The following is a 27,040-nucleotide window of genomic DNA, read 5'->3' on the forward strand; positions in this document are numbered from 1 at the left end:
TATAGATTTTACCTCCAAAATACCTCTCAAATTGTTTCCATTTCTTTTCCTTTTCCTTTCTTAGGCCAGGTTATCAATATCTCTGACCAAGAATACTTTTGATAATCCCCTAATGGGTCTCCTTGTCTCTATTCTCAAACCTGCAGTCTATACAACAGCCAAAGTGTTCTTTCAAACAGGAAAATCATACCAATTACCGTGCTAAAATACCTCTGGTACATTTTATTCCTTGTGCAAAAGAAAACCAAAATCTTTTCCATAATCTCCACAAGGCCCTTCATGATTTGGTCCCTGTCAACCTCTCCAATTTACCTCATAAAGCTCCCTAACCTATTTAGTTATTCTTCTGATCCTTGTCTATACCAATCCTAATAGTCATCAAGACCTGGAGAAAGACCTGGTCCCTAAAGTCACCTTTTCCAAAAACACTTACATGACCATCCTTACCTAACACAGCATTACCCCACCCTCCATACCAGTCACTGATAGCACTTTACACTGTTCATTTCCTTCATAACACTTCCCACTCTCTGAAATCGTATTTTTACTTGTTTCCTTTTTTATTATCTATCTTCCCCCACCAAACCATCAGTTCCAAAAGTGCAAACCTTTCTGTCCTGTTCACCACACATACCTCTAACAGTGCCTGTCATGTAGTACACCCTCAAATTTTACCTAATGATTAAATGAACCTCCACTAGATATTCCTTGGTATTGGGACACCTGGGTGGCTCAGTAGGTTAAACATCTACCTTCAGCTCAGGCCATGATCTCAGGGTCCTGGGATCGAGCCCCACATTGGGCTCCCTGCTCAGCAGGAAGTCTGCTTCTCCCTCTCCCTCTGCCCCTCCCACCCCCGTCATGTGCACACACCCTCTCAAAAAAAAAAAAAGAAATCCCTTCAGTCCACAGACTGAACTCTGTCCCCCAAAATTCATGTTAAAACCCTAACTCCAAGTACTTTAGAATATGACTATATTTGAAGATAGGGCTATTAAGGAGGTAATTAAATTCATAATGGTAGGGCCCTTATCAAATATGACTGGTATTCTTATAAAAAGAGGAAGATACCAGAGATGCACATGCATAGAAAAAAGGCCATGTGAGGACATAGCAAGAAGGCAACTGTCCGCGAGCCCAAGAAGAGAGATCTCAGGAGAAACCAAAACTGCCAACACCTTGGTGTTGGGCCTCTAGCCTCCATAATTGTGGGAAAATAAATTTCTGTTGTTTAAGCCACCCAGTCTGTGGTATTTTATGGAAGCCCTAGCAAACGAATACACCTGCCTTTCAATAGTAGCACATTTCTTCAGAAATAAATGAAAATTAATTACATCTCAATGTTTATCTCTAGTAGAAGACGTCATCGTGGCCCTTTAATCATTTACCATTTAATTTTTAACCACTTAATAAGCAGTTTGGGGAAACCGATTCAAGAGCATACAATAACTAGTCAGTGTTCAGGACACTCAGGCAGGATCAACAAACTTTTTCTGTAAAAGTCCTGATAGTAAACATTTTAGACTTTGCAGGCCTTACATTTTAGACTTTGAAGGCCATAAAAGGTATCTGGTACAGCTACTTAACTCTGACACTGTAGTGTAAAATTGGCCTTAGTACGTAAGTGAATGGGTGTGGCTGTATACCAATGAAGTTTTATTTATAGACACTGAAATTTACACGTCGTATCATTTACATTCATATGTCACAAAACAACTTCTTTAAAACTATTTAAAAATGTAAAAACCACTCTTAGCTCATGAGCCATACAAAAAAAAGGCAAAAGCCTGGAGGCTACATTTCACCAACCCTACCCTAAAACAGTAAGTTTACTTTATTACCTCCATTTTATAGATTAAGAAATCTCCAGGTTTCCCTACAGAGCAATGATTAACATAGCATCCCAATGCCTAGATGGCAAGTATGTTCATCTATTTCTGTCTACAAAACTATACAAAGAGCAGAACAAAAAGGTGTCACAATTTGGGTTTTTTCTATCCTGAAGAACTCTGTCTTTACTAAACCTAAAAAAATCATTAGTCTTCCTTAAGTTATATTTCTTCTCACACCATGAAGGAATTGAAAAAAAAAATTATAGGGCGCCTGGGTGGCTCAGTCGTTAAGCATCTGCCTTAGGCTCAGGTCATGGTCCCAGGGTCCTGGGATCGAAACCCGCATCGGGCTCCCTGCTCAGTGGGAAGCCTGCTTCTCCCTCCCTTGGGAAGCCTGCTTCTCCCTCTCCCACTCCCCCTGCTTGTGCTCGCTCTCTCGCTGTGTCTCTGTTGAATAAATAATAAAATCTTTAAAAAAAAAAAAACAAAAAAAAATTATATAAATTGACAGATCAAATGACATGTCCCATTATTAACCTGACAATGGCTAGTTAAGTACCAGAAACAAGATACAGAAAAACACACCATTAAATTCTAGTTTAATAAAGATTTTCTAAAATGGAAAAGTGACCCATAACAAAATTTGTAAAACCACCCAAGGTCACAATTCTGTTTCCAGGTGCCTTCTTTCGTTGCATTAAACAATGACCACAACATGGTAACCTTTATTTTTTAACTCTTCAAAAAATTTTTTGCCTCTTTTCAAGCTTAGGTGAATGGAAAACACAAAAAGCATTGAGAAGAATCCTCGCCAGTAAGAAAATGGCTACTGGGATATCAGAAAAGGGTAGCTTAAATTATCTTCTTTTTAAAAAGTTAAAAAGAGTATTTCTTCAAAAGAAAATTTTCAACCTAGAGGTAAGACTGGCAACCAAGTCAGACCTGAAACTTATGCCTAAAATTTCCTTTCTTTTTAAAAGGGACACCTGGGTGGCTCAGTAGGTTAAGTGTCCAACTCTTGATTTCAGCTCAGGTCATGATCTCAGGGTGTGGGATCGAGCCCCTCATCAGGTTCCACACTCATTGTGGAGTCTGCTTGGGATTCTCTCTGTCTCCCTCTGCCTTGCTCAATTAATTAATTTTTTTAAAAAGAGGTAAGTAAATTATGGCAAAGCAGAATAATGCCCCACACCACCAAAAATGTCTACATCTTAATCCCTGGAACCTGTGAATATGTTATGAAACATGTCCAAAAGAGAATTAAGGTTGTACATGGAATTAAGTCCTCGATGTTTAAGAGTATAAAGGAGCCCTGAGACCAAAAGTTTGCTAACCCCTGAGCTAAAAGCCTACAGCAGACAAGAAATTAACTAAGATAGTAGAGTGTGATTTTGGTTACGTTTTCATCTAGTCTCTCACGTCAAGACAAATCTATATTTTTGTATTTGTAATTTTTAAAACCATTTAGTTTAGCTCAAATTAAAACAAGGTAATGTCTCATCCCTACTTAAAATCTTTAAATGAATGCTCACAGCTTGTAGAATAAAGTAAAAACTTCTCAGTGCAACACAAAAGGCATCCAATCTTCTTCTCCTTACCAGAAAGCCACTTCAGGTACACTAAATTCTAGACTACTCAATGTACTTGGCTACCTCTTCTCTCCAGGTGTCCTCCATATTACATTCAGTCTGGAACCACCTCCACTTTCATTTTGCTAACTTTCTCATTTTTCAGAACTCCGGTCAGGTATTCCCCTCTCCTCCAGGAAGCATCCTAAGGTAGGGTAATAACCTCTGTGTGTTATCATGGTTTCGTCTGCATCAACCCACTGTTTCCTGACTTACCTATTGTTCCCACTAGAGTACAAGCAGAAGTATAAAAACAGAGAGCAGTACTTTAATCATCTTTTAAATCCACAGCCAAGTACACTTCTTGGCACACAGTAAATTTTCAAATGTCTTCTAAAGGAATTCAGGTTCTCTAACTTAAGATCGTCCTTTCAACTCTGGGGCGCCTGGGTGACTCGGTGAGTTAAGCGTCTGCCTTTGGCTCAGGTCATGATCTCAGGGTCCAGGAATTGAGCCCTGTGTTGGGCTCCCTGCTCATCAGGAAGTCTGCTTCTTCCTCTGCCCCTCCCCCAACTTATACTCTCTCAAATAAATAAAATCTTAAAAAATTTTTTCCTTTCAACTCTATTACTGCCCCCCCAAAAGCCTATATGCAAGTCATCCCCCCAAAAAGAATTTTTATGGCAGTATAAAATTAAAAAAGAAATCTTGCATTGAAGAGAATATCTCACTCAAAAACTGTTACTCTTTAAGGTGACCAGCCCCCAAATATACTTAACAAAGATGGACTTTTTGTTATTAATGCAACTATCAATTTCCATTTTTAAGAGAAGTATTCCTTTGCTCTTCAAAAGAATATGAATATAAAAATTTAGTCCCTGATCAAAAGAGAAAAATATCCATGAAAATGGCTTCATCAATCAACACAGAAGAAAATCTCTTAACTGTACCCACTCCATTAAAAAACATGCTTATGAAGCTGCCAGATAGTTTTGAGTAGCAGAGTTCATCCATCCCCAAAAGATCATCCCTTGGGGAGATAGGAGAGACCAGCATAACTACCAATTTGAGATAAAATTTCTGCAGGCTGGAGAATTCACTTACTTAGTCGGTATTTTATTCTTTTAGGCTCTGGAATTCTCCCAGACACTCTTTAAAGAAAAAAAATGAGAGGGAGGGCACCTGGGTGGCTCAGTTGGTTAGGCAACTGCCTTCAGCTCAGGTCATGATCCTGGAGTTCCGGGATCGAGTCCCGCATCGGGCTCCCTGCTCAACAGGAAGCCTGCTTCTCCCTCTGAGCCTCCCACCCTCATTCTCTCTCTCAAATAAATAAATAAAATCTTTTAAAAAAAATAAGAGGGAACAAAAATATGAACTCCCTGGGGAGGGAAAAACGAGTTTTGGTTTTCTCTAAAACAAGAAATGACAATTAGAGTTTTTGGCTCAACATGAAAAACTAAATTCAATTTATAAATAAAACAGAAAATAATAAAACTTTTTAAAGTGTGACCATAAGGGAATAACACATTAAAATCAAGTATTGATAATATTCTAACATTTAATTCTACCCCTGAATAGAAAAAATAAATTATCAAAAAAAGTGAATCTGACATATGGCAACTCTTAAGACGACACTGACCAAATCATAAATTCCAAGTAAGAATTTGGAAAGGATGGGGGTAATGCTGTCATTAAAAGTCAGTTTGTGGGGGCACCTGGGTGGCTCAGTTGATTAAAGCATTTGACTCTTGATTTTGGCTCAGGTCATGATCTCGGGGAGCCTGCTTAAGATTCTCTCTCCCTCTCCCCTCTACCCCTCCCCACTGCATCCCCAAACCCTGTGTGCATGCACTCCCTCTCTTTCTCTCTAAAAAAAATAAAGTAAAATAAAATAAAGTAAGAAATAAATAAAAAGTCTGGGATGCCTGGGTGGCTCAGTCGTTAAGCATCTGCTTTTTTCTCATGTCATGATCCCAGGGTCCTGGGATCAAGTCCCACACTAGGCTCCTTGCTCAGCCTGCTGCTCCCCCTGCTTGTGCTCTCTCTCTCTCTCTCTCTCTGGCAAATAAATAAATAATAAAATCGGAAGGAAGGAAGGAAAGAAAGAAGGCAAGCCAGTTTGTATAACAAACTGTGTTTCTTGCATTACAGGAAGACTAATGAACAACTCACTGGTGTACTCCTTTTCCAACACTTCTTTAAGGACCCATCTTTCTATCTGGTAAACTTGGAAATTATAAATAACATCGTAAGACAACTAGGTACCAACTCCAGAAGGAACTGACTGGTTTTGAAACACAATTCAGCAGAAAACCTAAAGCCTGGTAACAAACATATATTTTCTACACGACAAATTAATAACACTCTTTTGGAAAAAAAAAAACCTCCAACTATGAAAAGTGTACTGAAATATACCTAAACAATTTGTCTAAAGAACAAGTATTCAGGCACTGAATATCTAACAAAAGGAGAGCACAATTCCAAACAGAAATACATATTATTTAATATAAACACATGCTGTCAAGTACACATTATCTGATTTAGTCTTCACAACAACTGTAAGTACTCAATACTTCCCTTCTACAGCTGAGGAACCTTAGGCTGAACAGGTTGAGCAGGTAACTCAAAGTCTCCCAGCTGGCAAGGAGAAGAACAGAATTCAAACTCAGGTCACATTTTCTCCACTCAAGCCATTATGTCCTAAGTAGAAATGAAAATAGGCCAAAAATATGCACAGTAACTCTGACCAAATTTTTTGTACCAAAAATAAGGGTACATGGTTTAGCGAGAAATATATTTTCCTAACTTTAAATTTCTATATTTGAAATATACCTTCAAAAAATCCAATTTAATGACCTACAAAAAATTGATCCAGTAATTCTATTGATATTTAACTTGCAAAAAAAGAAGTTACTGCAGGTCTCAAGAGTTTAATTATTACTCTTAGGGTTATATCCAAGAGCATGCTGTCTCAAGGAAAGCCTGTTTCCCCGCTATAAAAAGAAGTATTTGTGAAAGAATCTTATTTAACTACACCAGATGCACATTCAGACTACACCATAATAAGAGAAACTTAGGCATGTATTAAAACTGTATCTAAAACCTTCAATAAATTATTACATAAAGTTCTGAAGTAATCAAGAACAGAAGATGCAGATGACAAACATTAATTTCTGAACAAAAAAAAACAATACCACCACTTTCTTAACTGAAACCATTGAGAAGCTTAAAAACAAAAAAGACCTTAGAATTATACATATAACTGGTATTACTCCTTTCTGGATAGCAATATAAACTGTAGTAAATCTCCAGTATATACACAGAACAGGATCTGCAGTCCTAGTACATAAAGAACTACCTAAAAATGGCCTTGACTCCTTGACCTAATAACCCTACTTTTTGGAATTTCTCCTTGAAATTTATAACTAAAGCAATATAAAATGGGAAAATCTATATGCACAAAAGTATTTATTTTAGGGAGAAAAAAAAGTAGTTAACCAGTAACAAAAGAGAGGTAAACTACATTCATTTTTTTTCATTAGATATTAAGTACATTTAAAAAATGTACAAATGGTTTGTTTATGGTATCTTAAAATTAAGGAGCAAGACAAAATTCTTATTACAACAGATAAAAATAAGCTTTACAGCTATATAAAAATGTGTGTGCCTAAATATAAGAGTTAAAAAGGCAATTTACCTAAATGAGTTGAAAACTTAGGGCCACACAAAAAGTTGCACCAATGTTTATGGTAGCTTTATTCATGATTACCAGAAGTTGGAAGCAAGATATTCTTCCATAGGTGAATGGATAAACTGTGATACACTGACACAACAAAATATTATTCAGTAATAAAAAGAAACAAGCTATCAAACCATGCAAAAAAACTTACACAGAGAAAATTTACATGAATATTGCTAATGGAAAGATGCCAATCTGAAAGGCTATATACATATGATTTCAACTATACGACATTCTGGAAAAGGCAAAATTAGGGAGACAGTAAAAAGATCAGTGATTAACAGGAGTTCAGGGGAAAGAGAGAGATGAAAAGGGGGAACACAGGATATTTTTAGGGCAGTGAAACTATTCTGTATGATGCTGTAATGGTGGATACATATAATTATACATTTCTCACAACCCACACAAAGAATAAACCCTATTGTAAACTATGGAATTTTGTCAATAATAATATATCAATATTGGCACATCAACCATAACAAATATACTACACTAATGAAAGATATCAATACTATAGGAAACTGGAGGGAATGAGAGAGGGTATATGGGAACTCTGTACTTTCCACTCAATTTTTCTGACAACTTAAAATTGCTCAAAAAAACCAAGTATTGGGGTGCCTAGGTGGCTCAGTCCGTTAAGCATCTGCCTTCAGCTCAGGTCATGATCCCAGGGTCCTGGAATCGAGCCCCACTTCGGGCTCCCTGCTCATCAGAGAGCCTGCTTCTCCCTCTCCCACTGCCTGCCGCTCTGCCTACTTGTGCTCTCTGTAAAATAAATAAATAAAATCTTTAAAAAAAAAGGTATTAATTTTTTAAAAAAGAAATAAACTTTCAAAACCAAGAGATACTTTCCCAAACAAAAGCTGAGGGAGTTACTACCACACCTGCCTTACAAGAATTGCTAAAGAGAGTTCTTCAAAAATGAAATGAAAGTATACTAATAACATGAAAACATATGAAATTATAACACTCACTGACAAAGGCAAGTATATACCCAAATACAGACTAATACTGTACTGATGGTGTGCCCATCACTTTCAACTTTAGTATAAAAGTTAAAAAACAAAACTATTAAAAATAACTATAGCTACAGGCGCCTGGGTGGCTCAGTTGGTTGGGCATCTGCCTTTAGCTCAGGTCATGATTTCAGGGTTCTGGGATCAAGCCCTGTGTTGGGCTACCTGCTCAGTGGGGAGTCTGCTTCTCACTCTCCCTCTACCCCTCACCCCACTCTTGTGCACATGCTCTCTCTCAAATGAATAGATAAAATCTTAAAAAAAAAATTGGGGGGCGCCTGGCTGGCTCAGTTGCTAAGCGTCTGCCTTCGGCTCAGGTCATGATCCCAGGGTCCTGGGATCGAGCCCCACATCGGGCTCCTCGCTCCACGGGAAGCCTGCTTCTCCCTCTCCCTCTCCCCCTGCTTGTGTTCCCTCTCTCACTGTGTCTCTGTCAAATAAATAAATAAAATCTTAGAAAAATAAACAAAATAAATAAAAAAATTTTTTAAATACCCATAGCTACAATATTTTGCTAATGAATACACAATATAAAAATATGTAAATTGTGACATCAATAATATAAAAGATGGGATGGGGTAAAAGTGCTGAATATGTTATCAGCTTAAAATAAGGTGTTATTATGTTTTTATGTAAGCCTCATGGCAACCAAAAAGAAGATTGCTCAAGTAGATACATAAAAGATAAAAAATTCAATGCATACCACTATTTAAAAATCATTAAATCATGAAGAAAGACAGTAAAAGAGGAAGAATGGAACAAAGGAAATAAAAAAGTCAGAAAACAGTAAAATGGCAACAGTAAGTCCTTATGTATCAATAACAGTTTAAATGTTAATGGATTTGATTCTCCAATGAAAGATGTAAGAGTATGTGAGATTAAAAAACAAGATCCAACAATATGTTCACTACAAGAGATTCACTTTAGCTATAAGGACACACAGGCTGAAAACAAAGAGATGGAAAAAGATATTCCATGCAAATTGTAAAGGAAAGAGAGCAGGATATTACTCAGCCATCAAAAAGAATGAAATCTTGCCATTTGCAACAACGTGGATAAAGCTAGAGTGTATTATGCTAAGTGAAATAAGTCAGCCAGAGAAAGACAAATACCACGATTTCACTCTTATGTGGAATTTAAGAAACAAAACAGATGAACATAGGGGAAGGAGGAGAAAAAGAGAGAGAGGGAAGGAAATCTTAAGAGACTCTTAACTACAGAGAACGAACTAAGGGTTGACGGAAGGAGGTGAGTGGGGGATGGGCTAGATGGGTGATGGATATTAAGGAGGGCACCTCTGATGAGCACTGGGTGTTATATTAAGCGATGAATCACTAAATTCTACACCTGAAACCAATTCTACCATATATGTTAACAAACTAGAATTTATTTTTATAAAGATTTTATTTATTTATTTAGAGAGAGATTGCGCACACAAGCAGGGCGAGGGGCAGAGGGACAGAGAATCTCAAGCAGACTCCATGTTGAGTGCAAAGCCTGATTCGGGGCTTGATCTCACAACCCTGAGATCATGACCTGAGCGGAAATCAAGAGTCAGACACTTAAATGACTGAGCCACCCAGACGTCCCAACTAACTAGAATTTAAATAAAAATAAATATTTTTGTGCATATAGATTTTCCCATTTTATATTGCTTTTGTATATTTATGTCCTGCAGGACTCGATCCCAGGACTCCAGGATCATGACCTGAGCCGAAGGCAGCCGCTTAACCAACTGAGCCACCCAGGCGCCCAGCAATGCCTACTTTCAAGAATGGATAGATCATCCCAACACAAAAACAGTAAGGAAATACCGGCCTTGAAAACTTCAGACCAAACAGACCTAACAGATATATAGAACATTCCATCCAACAGCAGCAAAATACACATTCTTCTCAAGCAAATTAAGAGGACTAAAAGTATACCTAGTATCTTTTCCAACCACAATGGTATGAAACTAGAAATCAGTATCAGGAAGAAAACGGGAACATTCACAAAAATATGGAAATTAAATGACATGCTCCTCAACAACCAATGAGTCAAAGCAAAAATCAAAAGAGAAACAAAAAGAATACATTGAGACAAAGCTGGAAAAAAAAATGTCAAAACTTCTGGGATGCAGCAAAAGGGGTTCTAAAAGGGAAGTTTAAGCCAATAAATATCTACACTGAGAAAAAAGAAAAATCTCAAACAATCTAACTTAACACTTCAAGTAGCCAGAAAAAGAACAAACTAAGCCTAAAGTTAGCAGAAGGAAATAATAAGATTACAACAGAAATAAAATAGAGACTAGAAAAACAATTTTAAAAACCAGTGACACTAGGATGTGGGGCTGTTTTTTGGTTTTTGGTTTTTTTTTTTTTACGATAAACAAAATTGACAAACCTTTGGCTAGGCTTATCAAGCAAAAAGATTCAACTAAATAAAATAATGACATAAGAGATATTACAACTAATACTTAAGAAGTGGAAAAGATCATAAAATACTACTATGAACAATTATACTCTGAGAAATTAAATAATCTGGAAGAAATGGATAAACTATAATCATACAACCTACCAAGACTCAATCATGAAAAAGATAAAAAATCTGAATCAGTAACAAAAAAGTAAGAAGACTGAAACAGTAATCAAACATCTTTAAACAAAGAAAAGTCCATGACCTTCATTGGTAAATTCTATCAATAATTTAAAGAAGAATTAATGCCAATTCTTGTCAAGCTCTTCCAAAAAACTGAAGAGGAAGGAGCACTTCCAAATTCATTTTACAAAGCCAGCCATTACCCCAATACCAAAGCCCGACAAGGACACTACAAGTTAAGACAACTACAGGCTAATATCCCTGATGAACACAGATGCAAAAGTCCTCAGCAAAATACGAGGAAACCTAATTCAATAGCTCATTTAAACAATCATATACCATGATCAAGTCAAATTTATCCCTGGGATGCAAGAGATGATTCAACATATACAAATCAACAAATGTATTATACCACATTAACAGGATCAATATTATCACAGTTCATATGATCATCTCAACAGCTAACATCTCAATAGCTAATGACAAGTTAGTATCTTATTCAACGGTAAAAAGCTGAAAAGCTTTACATCTAAGATCAGGAACAAGACAAAGATGCCCATTCTCACCCCTTCTATTCAGTATGGCATTGGAAATCCTAGTCAGAGCACTTAGGCAAAAAAAAAAAAAGAAAAAGAAAAAAAGAAATAAAAGGCATCCAAATTGGAAAAGAAGTAAAATCTCTATCTGTAGATGACATGATCTTATATAGAAAAAACACCAAAGGGGTGCGTGGGTGGCTCAGTCAGTTAAGCCTTCGGCTCAGGTCATGATCCCGGGGCATGTCAGGCTCCCTGCTCAGCTGGGAGTCTGCTTCTCCTTCTCCCTCTGCCCCTCTCCCTGCGGTGCTCTCTTCTCTAGCCCAAATAGATAAAATCTTAAAAAAAAGAAAACTCCGCCAAAAAGTGTTAGAATAAACAAAGTCAATAAATTTGCAGGATATAAACCAATATACAAAAATCAATTAATTGCACTGAATCATCAAAAATATATATATTAAGAAAACAATCTCATTGGGGTGCCTGGGTGGCTCAGTCCTTAAAGCACTGCCTTCGGCTCAGGTCATGATCCCAGGGTCCTGGTGTCGAGTCCTGCATCGGGCTCCCCACTTGGCGGGAAGCCTGCTTCTCCCTCTCCCACTCCCCCTGCTTGTGTTCCCTCTCTCACTGTGTCTCTCTGTCAAATAAATAAAATCTTTTAAAAAAAGAAGGAAAGAAAATCTCATTTACAATAGCTTTAGAAGGATGAAATATTTAGGAATAAATTTAAACGAGGAGGGTGAAAGATCTATACACTGAAAACTCTTATGATATTGATGAAAGAAATTGAAAGAGACACAAATAAATGGCAAGTTAGTCCATGTTCATGGATTAGAAGAATTAACACTGTTAAATGTGCATACTACCCAAAGCAATCTACAAACTCAAGGCAATCCTTACCAAAATTCCAGTGGCATTTTTCACAGAAACAGGAAAAAAATATTTGAAGATCCATATGGTACCAAAATGAACTCCAAGTAGTCAAAGCAATCTTGAGCTAAAAGAACAAAGCTGAAGGCATCATACTTCCTGATTTCAAAATACATTACAAAGCTACAGTAATGAAAACATATGGTATAGGGGCGCCTGGGTGGCTCAGTTGGTTAAGCGACTGCCTTCGGCTCAGGTCATGATCCTGGAGTCCTGGGATCGAGTCCCACATCAGGCTCCCTGCTCAATGAGGAGTCTGCTTCTCCCTCTGATCCTCCCCGCTCTCATGCTCTCTCTCTCATTCTCTCAAATAAATAAAATCTTAAAAAAAAAAAAGAAAACATATGGTATTGGCATAAAAACAGACATAGACTAATGGAACAAAATAGAGCCCAGAAATAAACCCAAGCAACTACAATCAACTGATCTTCAACAACAGTGCCAAAAACATACAATGAGGAAAGAGTCTCTTCAATAAATGGTGTTATGAAAACTGGATATCCATATGCAAAAGAATGGAACTGGACCAGTATCTCATACCATATACAAAAATCAATTCAAAATAAATTAGACTTAAATGTAAGACCTGAAACTGTAAAACTACTAGAAGAAAACGGGGGGAAACTTCTTGACATTAGCCTGGGAAATGATTTTTTTGGATAGGACCCCAAAAGCAAAGGTAATCAAAGCAAAAAAATGGTGGAATTACATTAAACTAAAAAGTTTCTGCACAGCAAAGAAAACAATCAGCAGAGTGAAGAGACAACCTATGGAAAGACAGAAAATATTTGCAAATCATACGTATGGTAAGGGGCTAATATTCAAAATACACAAATTAACTCAAACAACTCAACAGCTAAAAAACAAATAACCCAACTAAAAAATGGGCAAAGGACCTGAGTAGACACATCTCCAGAGAAAACATACAAATGGCAACAGGTATGTGAAAAGGTACTCAACATCACTAGTCATCAGGAAAGAGCAAATCAAAACCAAGAGGTATCACCTCACAGGTGTTAGAACAGCTATTATCAAAAAGACAAGGGCTCCTGGGTGGCTCAGTCATTAAGCGACTGCCTTCAGCTCAGTTCATGATCCCAGGGGCCTAGGATCAAGCCCTGCATCCCGCTCCCTGCTCAGCGGGAAGCCTGCTTCTCCCTCTCCAGCTCCCCGTTTGTGTTCCCTCTCTCGCTGTCTCTCTCTCTCTCTCTGTCAAATAAATAAATAAAATCTTTAAAAAAAAAAAAGAAGACAAAAGATAACATGAGCTGATGAGGATGATCTACCAATCCCACTTCTGGGTATATAACCAAGAAAATGAAAAGATATCAGGATCTCAAAAAGATGTCTGCACTCCATGTTCATTTGAAGCATTATTCACAATATACATATGGGAAAAAATGGAGTGTGCACTGTCAGATGAATGAATAAAGAAATTAGGATACGTAATATTCCATTACTTACACACACACACACACACACACACAAACACACACACACACACACACAGCATTAAAAGAAGGAAATCCTGCCATTTGCAACAACATGGATGAAACTGGAGGATGTTATGCTAAGTATAATGAGCCACAGACTGACAAATATCGCATGAACTCACTTATATGTGGCATCTAAAAAAGTCAAACTCATAAAAACAGAAAGTAAAATGGCAGTTGCCAGGGGCTGGGTAGTGTGGGACATAGACTTTAATCAAAGGGTACAAAGTTTCAGTTATGCAGGATGAATAAGTTCTGGAGATGTAATATACAGCATGGTGACTGCAGTTAATAATGCTATACTGTATACTTGCTATCTACTAAAAGAGTAAATCTTAAGTGTTTTCAGGACCAAATAAAAAGGGAGGTGAGAGGGCGCCCGGGTGGCTCAGATGGTTAAGCGTCTGCCTTCGGCTCAGGTCATGATCCCAGGGTCCTGGGATTGAGTCCCGCATCGGGCTCCCTGATCCTTGAGAGCCTGCTTCTTCCTCTGCCTCTCTTTCTCTCTCCCTGTCTCTCATGAATAAATAAATAAAATCTTTTAAAAAAAAAGGGGGGGGGAGGTGAGGATATGTTATGTGAGGTACTAGATATGTTAATTATCTGATTGTAGTACCCACTTCACTATATGCATATACATACATATGTGCGTGTGTGTATATGTATATATATATCAATCAAATCATCCTATTCTCCTAAATTATGTATAATTTTTTGTCACTTAAACCCCAGTAAAGCTAGAGGGGGCAGGAAGGAATCTACATAGCAGCACTATTCACAATGGCCAAAAAGCTTAAAGAACAGATGAATGGATAAACAAAATGTGGTATTGGGCGCCTGGGTGGCTCAGTCGGTTGAGCATCTGCCTTCGGCTCAGGTCATGATCCCATAGTCCTGGGATCGAGCCCCGCATCGGGCTCCCTGCTCCACGGGAGGCCTGCTTCTCCCTCTCCCACTCCCCCTGCTTGTGTTCCTTCTCTCGCTGTCTCACTCTCTGTCAAAAAATAAAATCTTAAAAAAAAAAAGTATATGCAGATCTATTTAAAAAAAAAAATGTGGTATAATCATAATATAGAATATTCAGCCATAGAAAGAAATGAAATTCTAATACATGCTACAACATGAATGAATGCCATAAACATTATGCTATATGCTATATATTGAATAAACCAGACACAAAAAGACAAATACTGTATGATTCCACTTACATGAGGTTACTAGAATAGGCAAATTCATAGACTGAAAGTAAAACAGAGGTAACCAGGAGGTGGGGGAAGGATGGGGTGGAAAGTTACTGTTTAATTGCATGTATTTTCTTTTTGGAATGATGAAAAAGTTCGGGAAATAGCAGTGATGGTTACACAACACTGCAAATGTATTTAATACCAATGAACTATACACATAAAAATGGATAAGATGTAAATTTTATGATATATATTTTTTACAATAAAAAAATGAAGTACTGATACATTCTAAAACATGGATGAATCTTAAAAACATCTGCTAAGTGAAAGACATCAAATACAAAAGGCCATATTATCTTATGATTCCATCTATATGAAATATCCAGAATAGCTAAGTCCATATGAACAGAAAGCAAGATTATTGGCTGCCAGGACCTGGATTGCAGGGAAAATGGGAGTAACTGCTTGATAGGTATGGGGGTTTCCTTTTGGGGTGATAAAAAATGTTCTGGGGCGCCTGGGTGGCTCAGATGGTTAAGCGTCTGCCTTCGGCTCAGGTCATGATCCCGGGTCCTGGGATCGAGTCCCGCATCGGGCTCCCTGCTCCTTGGGAGCCTGCTTCTCCCTCTGCTTCTCTCTCTCTCTCCCTGTCTCTCATGAATAAATAAATAAAATCTTTAAAAAAATAAAAAAAAATAAAAAAATAAAAATGTTCTGGAACTGGGCTGTGGTGATGGTTGCACAACACCGTGAATGTACTTAATGTCAATGAATTGTACACTTTAAAATAGTGAATTGTGGGGCACCTGGGTGGTTCAGTCGGTTATTTGTCAACTCTTGATCTCAGCTCAGGTCTCAATCTCAGAGTTGTGAGTTCAAGCCCCACTCCATTACCAGTTGGGTGCTGAGACTACTTCAAAAAAAAGGGGGGGGCTGATTTTTCCACAATTTTAAAAAAGGAATCTAGAATATTAAAATGTGTAATGCTTTACTGTTAGCTTTATCAAGGTACAATTTCCCTTCAAATACATGTGGTATAAACTAATTTTTAATAAGATAAGCATAATTTACTTGTCACAGCATATAAAAAAACTTAAAATCTATGGTATTATATATAATAATAAGAGGACTAATCATTGAAATCTCTAAAAAGTTAGCCACAGTTTTAACTTGCTTCTCCCCTAAACTTTTAATTAAGGTCAAATAAAATCTTTTTTTTATTTTTTTTTAAAGATTTTATTTATTTATTTGAGAGAGAGAGAATGAGAGATAGAGAGCACGAGAGGGAAGAGGGTCAGAGGGAGGAGCAGACTCCCCGCCGAGCAGGGAGCCCGATGTGGGACTCGATCCCGGGACTCCGGGATCATGACCTGAGCCGAAGGCAGTCGCTTAACCAACTGAGCCACCCAGGTGCCCTCAAATAAAATCTTTTCAAGTTATAATTTACACTCTTCCACTCTGTGCTTGTTTCCATGTAGAGGTGCTAATCATCAGCAAACTGACCAAGAAATTTTGTAAAGAAACAAAATGCTAAGAATTTAGATAATCTAAAACCCAGGTAATCAAAGGTTAGCCATAAACAATATAATGGGCTCTTCAAGTGTTTCTGCTAAAACCGTATTGATTAAACAGTCCTTTCAGGGTGCCTGGGTGGCTCAGTCAGTTAAGCATCTGCCTTCAGTTCAGGTCATGATCCCAGGGTCCTAGGATTGAGCCCCACGTCAGGCTCCCTGCTCAGCGGGAAGCCTTTTTCTCCCTCTCCCACTCTCTCTGCTTGTGTTCCCTCTCTCGCTGTGTCTCTGTCAAAAAATGTATAAAATCTTAAAAAAAATAAACAAAATAAACAGTCCTTTCAAAAAATCTGTCTCCTAGGATTTTGAGTAAAATTCACTACTAAGGTTAAAAACCTACTAAGCATAACTTTTTCTGCCTAAGCTCTGGTAAGAATACTTTAATACCCGTAACTGCAGCAATTATGATTATGTAAGGTCCTAGAGGTACATCCAATTATCTCTAGAGATGCTTCAGAATTCTCCCAAACAACTAAATTAGCTTAAAATGTAAATGAGAATCACAATGCACTTTCAGAAATGGGGACATACTGTATAGTGGCATAAGGTAGTTGCTTAAGAAATACATACTTTTTCCTCCACATTTTTTTTGTTTGTTCATTTCCAATGTGCCTTTTGTTTGTTCATTTCCTCAGTAAGCTAAGGATCCTAGGATAAACAGTACCACTAAACAAGGCTGCTTCCTAGTGTGTGAGTTTAGCTTTATTCCATATTCATTCATGCACTCATTTCTTCAAACAAAATTTACTAAATGCCAAGTTTTGTGCTTTTCCCCTGCTTTCTTACTATAGTTTTACTACAACGCAAGAACTAGTTATATAGATGACACTTCTTTCTCCTAAGAAATAAGTAGAAATAATAGAATACATAGCAAAATAACAAAATATACGCAGGTTTTGGGGAGAATGGAAACTAATTTAAAGACGAACTATTCAGGGTAGAATAAGAAAATAATTAGAAGCTATTAAAAGCAAACATTACTCAAAAAACTAAAAAGCATATGGTAATATATATCCCTTTCCTGTGCTTGTCATTCTAAAGAAAAAAAACTATAAAAAAAGATTGCCCAATAATTATTTTTAAACTATTAATAAAGGAAAAACGTTCCAAGTCAAAGAAAATCTAAGAACTTTTACTTTCTCCAAAAACTAAGTAATAAACAATACACAAAAGCCAATGTTCAAATATTTATTATAGTATAATATTAGGAATCAAAAACTAACCTCAGCCTCATGGCCTCCAGCACATTCTAGGGATAATGGGAAAGACAAATAGTCCTGAGGTGTAATATCATGATCATCTACTGCAAGTTTCAAAAAGAAATTATGGGTGGAGGAGAAAAAAGATTTAGATAAGGCACAGAGAACAAAAATATTAAAACAATGAACTGTCCCACCATTAAACAAATGACTGCCTATTGAGGAAGAATAAAAAATAGGAAAAGTATTTGAAACTAGGCTTTAATTTGCTCTAAGAGTCTTAACAGTAGAGAGGAGTAATACGGGAGATGGAAAGGAAGACTTCTGAGTATCTGTCCATCAGAAGAGTTAACCTTTATTCTACTTACACAGAAAATTTTCACTCATCAAGATTCTATGAATACTGTGCTGCATTACAAAGAACTAAAAAAAAAACAATATAGACAGAAAATAGCTGGTAGGAATAAACAACTAAGAGGTACTCTGAGTCTATGTATAGGTGCAGAAATCCTATACAAATCTGGCCACTGCATTTTCAGCAAGAAGAGCAGATCTAGGGTCTTTGAAAATCACTGGGTGGCCAGGAAGGGATGATGAGGAGAGAAAGAAAATACCCCTAGTTTTTCAAATCCTACACCTCCTCCTCATATTGCAAGGCCCCCTTTCCCAATATCTAGATTAAATATCCTCTTATTGAGTGAATTATTATGCTTACAATGTTTGTTGGAAAAGAAACTCATTTTCTGTATAAAATCGTTCAAGCACACATTCTACTACTTTTCTTTTTAGGGAATACGTTCTCGGGCGCCTGGGTGGCTCAGTCAGTTAAGCGTCTGCCTTCAGCTCAGGTCCTGGGATTGAGCCCTGCATCAGGGTCCCTGCTCAGCCGGGAGCCTCTCTCTCCCTCTGCCGCTCCCCCTGCTTGTGTTCTCTCGTTCTGTCTCTGTCAAATAAATAAATAAAATCTTAAAAAAAAGAGAGAGAGAGAGATATGTTCTCACAAACCAATTTATCTGTCGGCACAGACTTACTTTTAAATTTGCTAAGGCTATGTTCCCCGAAGACACAGTAAAAAGAGTCTGTTCTATGGATAATCAAATATGAAACTATAGAACTATAGACATACAGTAGAGACTAGATCTCATGTGCTCTAGGAGCAGAGACCCAGGAGTCACTAATTCTGCCCAAAAGAGATGAAGGTTTTATAGAGGGGGTTTGCCAATCACAAGAGATGAAAGGTATTCTGTACAAAGAAAATAGCATATACAAACAAGGACAGAAAGGTCTGTTCAGAAATTAGAGAACAAGGGACAGATTCAAGATATACTAGGTAGAGAAAAATCAACATCTGGATGACTGATTAAATAAAGATCAAAGAATAGAAAATCAGATGACTCAGGTTTTTTGCTTAGGCTGAGGATCCTATGATCCTTTTGCTTAGGCCTGAGGATGGCATTCACTGAGATGAAGGGATGATAAAGGGGACAACAATATAGAACAAGAATGAATTTGTTTTGGGGCGCCTAGATGGCTCAGTCCATTAAGCGTCTGCCTTCAGTTCAGGTCATGATCCCAGGGTCTTGGGATTCAGCCCCACATCAGGCTCCCTGCTCGGCGGGGAGCCTACTTCTCCCTCTCCCTCTGCCACTCCCCCTGCTTGTTCACACTTCCCCCCTCCTCAAAGAACTAAAATCTTTAAAAAAACAAAAAGAATGAATTTGTTTTTGGAAATGAAGTTTGAAGTGACAAATATTCAGCTGACATCAGGAAACACAAATTAAGAGAATAAGCTTGAAAATAGTACTGGATATTACCAGTATAAAAAGTGGCACTGAAATAGTTACTAGCCTAACAACAGTCAAAATCCTTTTAAAAAAAAAAAAAAAGAGTATGGAGCAGCTGGGTGGCTCAGTCAGTTAAACATCTGACTCTTAAATCTCAGTTCAGGTCTTGATCTCACGATTGATTGTTGAGTTCAAGCACCGCATTAGGCTACATGCTGGGTGCAGAACTTTAAAAAACTAGTTATATAAAGAAGTGAAGAGGGACAAAAACGAAAGTGAAGACTTCAGGAATACCGTATATTACACGATAAAGTCAGGACTAGAACCTACATCCCTTGACTCCAGTCAAATGTACTAATACCAGGTTGCCTCTAATGGGAAAGCAATGGGAAATTTTAAATTCCCACCTCTTAGACATTACTTTCCCTTCAAATAATACTGCATAAAGTTATTACATTGCTTAAAAGCACCAGTTACTTAAACATACCTCAAAAGCAATTTTTTCTACCTGAAGAAATTGCTAACTTAATTGACACTTCAGCTCTATAACTCTATTCTACTAAAAGTATTTTTAGAAAACCAAAAGTTTGCATGTTCCATGAGGGCAAGGATTTCTGTTTTGTTCACTGCTGAAACCCAAATTGCAACAGATATACAGCAGACATTCAATATAGGTTGCTTGAATGAATGAATGAATGAATGTCCCATTCTCCAGGGGAACAAAAGAAGAAAAGGAATTAAAATTATTTATATTTAGGGCGCCTGGGTGGCTCAGTTGGTTAAACGACTGCCTTCAGCTCAGGTCATGATCCTGGAGTCCCAGGATCGAGTCCCGCATCGGGCTTCCTGCTCAGCAGGGAGTCTGCTTCTCCCTCTGACCCTCTTCCCTCTCGTGCTTTCTATCTCTTTCTCTCTCTCTCTCAAATAAATAAATAAAATCTTTAAAAAAAATAAAATAAAATAAAATAAAATTATTTATATTTAATCATAGTTCAGTTGGGCTTGTCAAGATAGATTATATTAGTACAATATATTACTTCACCTATTTTGTAATTTTGATTTTGATTTTGCCCTCAATTTTAAAAGAGCAGGCAAAATGTAGAAAACAGGATGGTAGTTCCACAAAAAAATTAAAAAGAGAATTACTATACGATCTAGCAATTCTATTTCTGGGTATATATACAAAAGAACTGAAAACAGGGTCTGGAAGAGACATTTATACACTCATGTGCATAACAGCATTACTTACAACAGCTAATATACGGAAGCAACCCAAGCTTCTCTAGTGGATGAGTCAATAATGTAATCGATACATACAATAAAATACTACTTAGCCTCAAAAAGAAAGGAAATTCTAGGGTGCCTGGGTGGCTCAGTCGGTTGAGCGACTGACTCCTACTTTCAGCTCAGGTTGTGATCTCAGGGTCATCTGAGCCCTGCACTGGACTCCACGCTAGGCGTGGAAAAGAGAGAGGGAGAGAGAAAGAGAACAGGCAAGCCCAACTCCACAGTTTTAAATGTAATTCTCCACACCAGAAATTTCAATCCAAGGAATGAAAAATTATGCACAAAGCTTCCAATAAACATGCATACCACAACACTAATAGCACCCAGGTAATAAAACTAATTTCCAAAAAAAAAAAAAGCTCATCCATACATTTTACCAAATGATGATAATGATAATAAAAACAACAGTGACAAGTTCCTCAAAGAGTTAAACACAGAATTACAGTGATTCAGCAATTCCATTCCTAGATATATAGCCAAAATAACTGAAAGCAGGCATTCAAACAGATACTTAAACACCAACACTCCCAAGAGCCAAAACATGGAAACTCTACTAGCATCCATGGATGAATGGATAAACAAAATGCAGTATAAACATACAATGACATATTAAGCTATTAATAATAACAAAAGAGAATGAAGTTCAGATTCATGCTACAGAATGATCACAGGTAAAACACAGGTTATCAGGGCTAGTGGGAGGGAGTAAAGGAGAGTTATTGCTAATGGTTAATTTCGTTTTAGGTGATAGAGAAGTTTTGGGATGCTAGTGATGGCTACAAAACACTGTGAATGTAGTATTTAATGCTACTGAAGTGTAAACTTAAAAACGGTCAAAATGGTAAGTTTCTTATGTATATTTTTTCACAATAAGAAAAATGGTAATAGCAACTATAACTTATTTAGTGCTTTACTGTATGCCAGGCACTGTCTTTCAATAATATATAAGAATTAACTCAGTTAAAACCCTGTTAGATGGGTACTATCCCCACTTCGTAGACGAGGAAATAAAGCAAGACAGTCTGTATAACTAACATACAATTAGTAACTGGTGAGCTAGAATTTGAATCTACTCAGCCTCACTCCTGGTATTCTTAACCTATGCTACTCCTGTACCTTTATTAATAAATGATTAATATCAGCAAAGAAAAGCTCAATTCATTGATCCTTATTTGGGGAATAAATGAAAAATAAAAAAAATATTTTTTTAAGATTTTATTTATTCATTTGAGAGAGAGAGAGAGAGAGAGAGGCAGGAGAGAGGAAACACACGCGGGGGAGTGGGAGAGGGAGAAGCAGGCTTCCCGCAGAGCGGGGAGCCCGATGCAGGGCTCGATCCCAGGACGTTGGGATCATGACCTGAGCCGAAGGCAGGCGCCTAACGACTGAGCCACCCAGGCGCCCCCCTCTTCATCCAATTTTTAATGGTAATTTGACATTTAAAAAAATTTTTACTTTTGGGGCTCCCGGGTGGCTCCAGTCATTAGGCATCTGCCTTCGGCTCGGGTCATGATCCCAATGTCCTGGGATCGAGCCTCGCATCGGGCTCCCCGCTCTGCGGGAAGCCTGCTTCTCCCTCTCCCACTCCCCCGCGTGTGTTTCCTCTCTCACTGTGTCTCTCTCTGTCAAATAAATAAATAAAATCTTCTTTAAAAAAACTGGATGAATAGGGGCGCCTGGGTAGCTAAGACGGTGAGGCATCTGCCTTCAGCTCTTCTGTCTTCAGCTCGGGTCATGATCCCGCAGTCCTGGGATCGAGCCCCATATCAGGCTCCCTGCTGAGCAGGGAGCCTACTTCTCCCTCTCCCTCTGCCTGCTGCTTCCCCCCTGCTTGTACACTCTCTCTATCAAAAATAAGCAAAATCTTAAAAAAAAAAACTGGATGAATAAAGAAAACAGAAATACATTTCAAAAAGCATGCTCAGCTTAGAGCCCATAAAGTTCACAGCTTACAAAATAAAGAAAAAGGTAACAAATTAAAGTTTTAAGAACTGTGAGGTATGATAATCAAGGCTACAATTCAGGAAAATATACTACAGTACTACACTGCCTCTTTGTCTAATAAACTTTTGATATAAAAAATACATTCAAGAAAGCAAAGTTCACAAAGAACACAAAGTATAAAAGCGTGTAACCAGCAAGAAACAACATTCTAGTATCCAGGTGACCCCTACCCCCATCACCGTACCTTTTCTTTTTTTTTTAAGAACTTATCTATTTATTTGACGGTGAGAGTGAGAGAGCACAAGCAGGAGGAGCAGCAGGCAGAAGGAGAGGGAGAGGGAAAGGGAGAAGCAGGCTCCCCGCTGAACAGGGAGCCTGACTCAGGGCTCGATCCCAGGACCCTGGGATCATGACCTGAGCCAAAGGCAGATGCCTGCCTGACTGAGCCACCCAGGTGTCCCTTAAGTATTCATACTAAGGATCAACCACTTTCCTTGCCAGTTAATATGAGAGAAATCTCCCATCCCAATTCTGTAAGGACTTAAGCCAGTCATGGAACATACATCTAGTGTTTTGATTGACAGTGATTAAAAAAGAAAAAAAAAGCTAATGTTCAAAAGAAAATCTGGTACGTTTACTATCCTTGCTGGTCCCACTGATGAAATAAACTATTACATCCTAAAAAAATAATCCCATTCCACTAGTTGTTCAGATTTGTATCCACTATATTTCACTTCACATTGAAGTCAGAAAGAGGTAATGAGGGATACAAGATACCACTACTTCCATGTAGAACATTTTGTACCACTCAGGTTTCCAATGAAGGAAACGCATGAACTTGCTATCAGAAATCTCATTAACCATGCACGAACTTCAAAGGCATACCTCAATACAGAATGACAGACCACACTAGAATTGTTTCCGTATACAACTTTCAAGTCACTGTGAAATTGGCTACTTTCACCTTAGAGAAAGCCAACAAAACCCTAGAACATATTTTGCAGCCCGTCCTCTACCACTGAATAATTTAATTATAGAACTAGAAAGTGATGGGCTCCTGCCCCCATGCTTTAATAAAACCACCATTTTGCACCAAAAACAAACAAACCAAAACTAGAAAGTGATGTCACTAGATTTCAACTATCACATCCTACTCACCGTGTCCCAACTAATACAAAGAGACATTGCACTACTGGCCCTCAGAATGTGAAAATTTAATATCCTAATTGTTAACAACCTCAAAGGTCCATAGCAGACAGGAAAACCTGTAAAGAGTTATAGGTTAAGAATAGGCTAACAGAGGCAAAGCACCAAGAATTAATTTAAATCATGCCTTGTGAGGTTGGTGACAGACTAGGACCACTAGTGAGAAGACCTAGCCAAATACCACACACCCAGTACTGGTAGTCATACTTGAAAATTCTGAAGTTTCTGATCACAACAAACACTAATAAGCATTAAAAAGCCACTTTAAACTGTTGAATCACAGATCTGTACTTCTGAAACAAATAATGCAATATATGTTAAGGAAAAAAAAAAAGAAGATAGCAGAAGGGAAGAATGAAGGGGAGTAAGTCGGAGGGGGAGACGAACCATGAGAGACGATGGACTCTGAAAAACAAACTGAGGGTTCTAGAGGGGAGGGGCGTGGGGGGATGGGTTAGCCTGGTGATGGGTATTAAAGAGGGCACATTCTGCGTGGAGCAGTGGGTGTTATGCACAAACAATGAATCATGGAACACATCAAAAACTAATGATGTAATGTATGGTGATTAACATAGCAATAAAAAATTTTTTAAAAAAAGAAATGGAAGTGGAAAAAAAATGTAAATGGAAGGCCAGCTTTCTAGGATAATGATCATGAGTTTGATTTAGGACCCGTTCGTTTTGAGTTGTCTTTATGATATCTCAGTAGACAAATGCACAAGTCTAATAACTCAGAAAAAAAAAAGCCACTTTAATATTATTTCATCCTCAATTTCTGCATTTCCCCTTGCCATTTTTTATTTGGAAGATGGGGTACCCACAGTATAAGGAAGAATTAGCTAAGTATAAATTTAACTTTTAAAAATAAATGGCTGATGGGGTGCATGGGTGGCTCAGTCATTAAGCATCTGCCTTCGGCTCAGGTCATGATCCCAGGGTCCTGGGATCGAGCCCCACATCAGGATCCCTGCTCAGTGGGATGCCTATTTCTCCCTCTCCCACTCCCCCTGCTTGTGTTTCCTCTCTCACTGTCTCTCTCTCTCTGTCAAATAAATAAATAAATAAAATCTTTAAAAAAAATAAAATAAAATCGGGCGCCTGGGTGGCTCAGTTGGTTAAGCGACTGCATTCGGCTCAGGTCATGATCCTGGAGTCCCGGGATCAAGTCCCGCATCCAGCTCCCTGCTCAGCAGGGAGTCTGCTTCTCCCTCTGACCCTCCCCACTCTCATGCTCTATCTCATTCTCACTCTCAAATAAAATCTTTAAAATATATATATATAATAAAATAAAAAAATAAAATAAAACAAAATAAATGGCTGAGGCCCTAGCTCCTAATCGTATGATAAACTGGAAAAGTATGGAAATACAATAAATAACCAATATCTAATCTTCTTTCATTAAGCAATACAAAGAATCAAACAAAATACAAGATTTCAAAATATACGATGGTTTCAATTCTTTATATTACCAAGTAAAAATCATTCAATACATTCTTTTTTTTTTTAAGATTTTATTTATTTATTTGAGAGAGCATGAGAGAGAGAGAGAGAGAGCATGAGAGGGGGGAGGGTCCAAGGGAGAAGCAGACTCCCCACCGAGCAGGGAGTCCAATGCGGGACTCGATCCCAGGACTCCAGGATCATGACCTGAGCCAAAGGCAGTCACTTAACCAACTGAGCCACTCAGGCGCCCTCAATACATTCTTAAAACGTGTCCACGGATGGGGATCTCCTACAAGGGTTTCTTTAAATGTCTGATAGTCCTTAAGGTCTAGAAGTCAATTGTATTTACAGTGAACGTCAAAAGACATCATCTATTTTTGTTCTCCACAATGGTAGTATCCAACACTTTGCTGCAAATCCTTATTATTAATTCAACTTTGACTAATCCAGGTTAAATAATTCTTATTCAGGGGCGCCTGGCTGGCTCACTTGGTTGATCTTGGTGTTATTAAGTTCAAGCCCAACACCGGGTGTACAGATTGCTTAAAAATAAAATCTGAAAAAAAATAGTAATTCTTATTCATTAAACTTTTCCATAAAGGATCCATTTTCTAAGTTGTGATCATTTCCTAGAGACTTTACTAGAGTCTACACAATCTTTTCATATCCTATCTTGCATAAGAAGCTCAAAATTAAAAAAAATTTTTTTATTAAAGTTTTTTAAAAATTTAGTTTTTTTAAATCTCAAAATTAGATACAATATTAATAAAATGTTTACATAATTACAATTATTACCATGTGATATGTAACATACACCTATAACACATTAGTATTTAAGCATCAAAGAGCATTCCTATAATAAAGTTTCTGCTAAATTTCTGAACTGTTCTTTGTATAATCTTATTAACAACTATAATGAATGTTTTTTTGTTTTAAATAACAATTAGCTACATGATTTGTATTCTGTTACCTACAGAAGTTTCTCATTTTACAAAAGAGGAAATCAAGAAAAGTAAAGATTCTCCCAAGGATTCTGTGACAATTTACAGCTTAAAAAGAATTTTCACATCTCTCATCTTGTAGTCTTTTCAAAAACTCTAAGGTAGACGGGACTTAACCAAAGTCATAAAAGTTTAAAGGGCATTTTGGTATATCGAAAAGTACTCTGTATGAGATAAAAAAGTGAGTACAAATACAGGTTCCACTGTCTTGTAAATTCCTGAACTGTCATTTAACTTTCCTAGACTAAAATCTCTCATGATACAAGAGGAAAAATACCATTTACCTCAATACTATAGAGATGACTGGATAAGGTACATAAAGTAACTTAATCTCTAGAATGCACTCAAATAATAACTGCATCCAGGCAAATATAAAAACAAGACTCAAGTCTAGGCCTTATTTATAGATACAACTATTCTTCTGCTTCCCTTCCACCAGAAAATTTCTCAAAGAGGAGTCTATGGTTGCCGTCCTCATTCGCTAACCTCACGTTCTCACTCCATCCCTCACCTGATACCTCTCTACGACCTATCTTCTATTCCCAGAGGCCACACTTAACAAGGTCATCACTGAAATCTTTCTCACCAAATCTAGCAGATACAAGTCAGTGATTGCCAAATATTTATCTCTCACTTAACTCCATAACCTATAATTATTATAACCCATCACCAAGTATAAAAATCTCTACACCTCTACATGGCTATCTAATTGGCACCTCAAACTTAA

At 37.6% G+C, this 27,040-nt stretch overlaps 1 protein-coding gene across 5 annotated transcripts in view; it reads right to left on the bottom strand.

Annotated features, from left to right (window-relative positions):
* Positions 1–27,040, bottom strand: part of ADIPOR2 (adiponectin receptor 2) — a 99,865-nt gene that overhangs the window by 57,926 nt on the left and 14,899 nt on the right. Inside the window, exons 2-3 of one of the 5 annotated variants that reach the window (XM_073887010.1) lie at positions 18,364–18,591; positions 17,673–17,752 (exon numbers count right to left, since the gene is read on the bottom strand). The exons of 2 other annotated variants lie outside the window; for them this stretch is intronic. The gene's annotated coding sequence lies outside the window, so the exon portion shown is untranslated. The remainder of the gene's footprint in view (positions 1–17,672; positions 17,753–18,363; positions 18,592–27,040) is intronic. 2 more of the 5 variants (XM_073887011.1, XM_073887012.1) reach the window with 2 other exon arrangements.

This window comes from Callorhinus ursinus, unplaced genomic scaffold (genome assembly GCF_003265705.2).
Source record: "Callorhinus ursinus isolate GAN/ISIS: 27379988/994484 unplaced genomic scaffold, GSC_fseal_2.0 scaffold74, whole genome shotgun sequence".
Classification (NCBI taxonomy): domain Eukaryota; kingdom Metazoa; phylum Chordata; class Mammalia; order Carnivora; family Otariidae; genus Callorhinus; species Callorhinus ursinus.